Here is a 3,548-nt window from a genome sequence, read left to right as displayed (position 1 = left end):
GTTATTGCAAAAAACAAGAAAAGTGCCCATTTTTTTATTTGTTTATAACTATCGCATTTGTTGTTAAAATTTTATAAAACCTATGACAAGATGAGGGTTTTGTCATAGGTACTTTAAAAGTGTGCCACAAGTGGGCGCTGTAGGTGCAATAGTTTTCGCACAAATCAATTTGTTTATAACGGAGGCTCCAAAAGTTATGAACTTTAAGCCTCTGTACAGGCGTTAATTTTCAACCAAACATGATTCTGAAAGCGTCATTAAAGACGTAATTAAGCGACCTATTAAAAAATATCACCGTTTTTTTGACATTAACATTCTCAAATTGTGCATTAAAAAACCGTGCGTTTTTCGCTTATAAACAATTTGAATAAAATTCTTGCTATTTATGCTACCTCACCGAAAATAGATGTAATAGATAGCAGGCAAAAAAATATAAATTTAAAAAAAAGCACCTTTTATGACCAACAGGAGCCAAGATAAGACTTTTCTTAAGTAGGGTAATTGTTTATAAACATTATGACTTGAATTTTTTGCAAAATAAAGTTTGCGACGTAAACTACGATTTCCCGTGAATTGCATTGAAAAATGTGGAAAATTACTGTCCGGCGTGGTGATGGGGGAAGTTCGTCCAAGAGAGTCGCGCGCGCGAGAAAAGTGTAATCCAAAGTTCAAATTGNTATAAATAAATGAGAATAAATCTCAATTGGGAGACCGCTCGTGATCACGATAGGTGGACAATTGATATATCTATCATTAATCCTTATCTAATTCTCTATAAACAAATTGAATAAACGATATTAGTAAGAAAAAAATATATATAAATATCTAATAGTAACCGGACTACATAATATAACTGATTGGACAGAAAAGAAAATAACTAAGCAATAAAAGAAGAAAAGGAAAAGTTTAATATTAATCGGGTACACAACCATAAGCTATTTACTGATCATTTGTATGAATATGTAGGTAACTCTGAAAGTTTTAGTAATTGTTTACAAATTAAAAATGATAAGAAAGTACATAGGTACAACTTTTGCTTACTGACAGCCGGTATTAGCTCATAAAATTATCTTATTTGGAATAACAAAAAAAGTAATAATAACTAACAGATAAGTTTACGCATATGGTTTGCACCGTAGGTTTAAGACTAGTTGTAATTNACATTATGACTTGAATTTTTTGCAAAATAAAGTTTGCGACGTAAACTACGATTTCCCGTGAATTCCATTGAAAAATGTGGAAAATTACTGTCCGGCGTGGTGATGGGGGAAGTTCGTCCAAGAGAGTCGCGCGCGCGAGAAAAGTGTAATCCAAAGTTCAAATTGACACGCGCTGTAATATTTTGCAATATCTCGGCTTCTATTCATCGTAGAAACTTCTTTTTTTAAAAACTGGGTAACTCGACGAAAAAATAACAATGGGCATATTTACGAATTCGTAGAATTATTTTTAAACGAAATATTAATTAAAATTATTTCAATTTCGGAATTATTTTACTATTATTAAATAAATAAATGAAGCTATCGTTCATTTAAAAAGTTATTTTTTTACATATTGAGCCAAAGTAAATTTATTTTTTCAATATTTTGTTAGCTATTTAATTACGATTTAAATGTAAAATTAAAGTAAAAATTCACAAACTGTTTTCAAATTATTATTCCTCATAAAAATAGAAAAAAAAATAATTTTAAATTGTTGGATTACATTGCATTATATCTATTATTGAAAATGGTTGTGATTAATATTTTTTGAATTAATTTTGATTATGTTGTAATAAATTTTTTNGCCGCCATCTTATCCCTAACGACCAATCACCTTCCACGCAGACCGCAGCCATCTTATTCCCAACGACCAATCACCTTCCACGCAGACCGCCGCCATCTTGTGACGTCACATCCGCTGCAGACCGCAGCCATCTTATCCCTACGCAGACCGCCGCCATCTTGTCGAACTCGATGGACACTGGCCATGTGACGTCACATCCGGTCCAGAACCGGCCTAACTAATCTACTATTATAGGCATTTCCTTTTTAAATTTGCACCACTTGCTGTCAAATGTTTTCGATAGATCACTCTGTATATCTTTTTCCACTTAGTTTTGAGTACTACAACATATACACGTCCGAATATATTTTTTTAAACAATGTTTCGTATCATGCTACGTTTTCATTTTTTCTATTTTTTATCATCGGTTTCATACAACGCTCGGTCTAAACTGACGATTCGGGATTTAAGTTTAGATGACTGATAGTGATTTTAAAGGTTAATATTTAAAGTACGATGGTTTTTCAGATTCTTATACCCCAGTCCTAACTAGAAATCTTTGACTTGCTATGACTTGATGCTCTCGAGCTAGCCTTTGTGGGGCGGAGCCGCTGTTAGAACCATTAGGACCTCCCTGATGTTCATTTCGGTTCTTATTAGACCCAAGTTGCTGTGGGCCGGTCTGTGGACCAAATTAGTATAACCTATAATATTTTAACCCGATGAATCCAAATCTAAAGTCAGCATTCTCTGTTTTTTTATAGCAATTTTCGAGATTTCAAACCGATTTGATTAGTCAGTCATAACTAATAATAATTGATTTTTATATAATGAATGTGCAATTAATTCCAAAACTGCAGTACCTAGTTTAAATTTTCAATTTATTTACAATCTGATTTAGGACTTAGATTCGAAATTTACCAAGTAACATTGTCTGAAATTATTTGTGGCATAATTTAAATTTATTTTCAGTTTGTATTTTTTCATCTGTGAGAAAATTTTAAAATTAGTTAAGGTACCTCTTGCGTCGAAAAGATACTTAGATTTTCTATTTCATTAGATCCACAGAAATGTAGCCACATTGGAATGTTTATTTTTCAAGTGTTTTGGATTATTACATATAGACCTGAAAAATTTGCGAAAAAAAAAGAGAAGCTCGAAAAACTTCCTATCCGCGATATTATTGTAAAATTGTCTAAAGGAACATAATACAAGACATCTCTCATCTCGTGAGTCAAAAAATTTTAATAGCTAACTTTTCTATTTAAACAAATATGTGAGGGAAACAGTTTTTTCACTTTGCAGGGAAAACCATCAATTTTAGCGAAAAGTGACTCTCAGACAATTTGTAGAGAATGTACAAAATGAGACTTGTTAAATTAAAATCGGTTAATAAACAAAAAAAGTTATTGCAAAAAACAAGAAAAGTGCCCATTTTTTTATTTGTTTATAACTATCGCATTTGTTGTTAAAATTTTATAAAACCTATGACAAGATGAGGGTTTTGTCATAGGTACTTTAAAAGTGTGCCACAAGTGGGCGCTGTAGGTGCAATAGTTTTCGCACAAATCAATTTGTTTATAACGGAGGCTCCAAAAGTTATGAACTTTAAGCCTCTGTACAGGCGTTAATTTTCAACCAAACATGATTCTGAAAGCGTCATTGTAATCTTAAAGACGTAATTAAGCGACCTATTAAAAAATATCACCGTTTTTTTGACATTAACATTCTCAAATTGTGCATTAAAAAACCGTGCGTTTTTCGCTTATAAACAATTTGAATAA

Source organism: Anoplophora glabripennis, unplaced genomic scaffold (genome assembly GCF_000390285.2).
Source record: "Anoplophora glabripennis isolate ALB-LARVAE unplaced genomic scaffold, Agla_2.0 scaffold935, whole genome shotgun sequence".
Lineage (NCBI taxonomy): Eukaryota > Metazoa > Arthropoda > Insecta > Coleoptera > Cerambycidae > Anoplophora > Anoplophora glabripennis.
Note: the sequence above shows the minus strand (reverse complement) of the source record.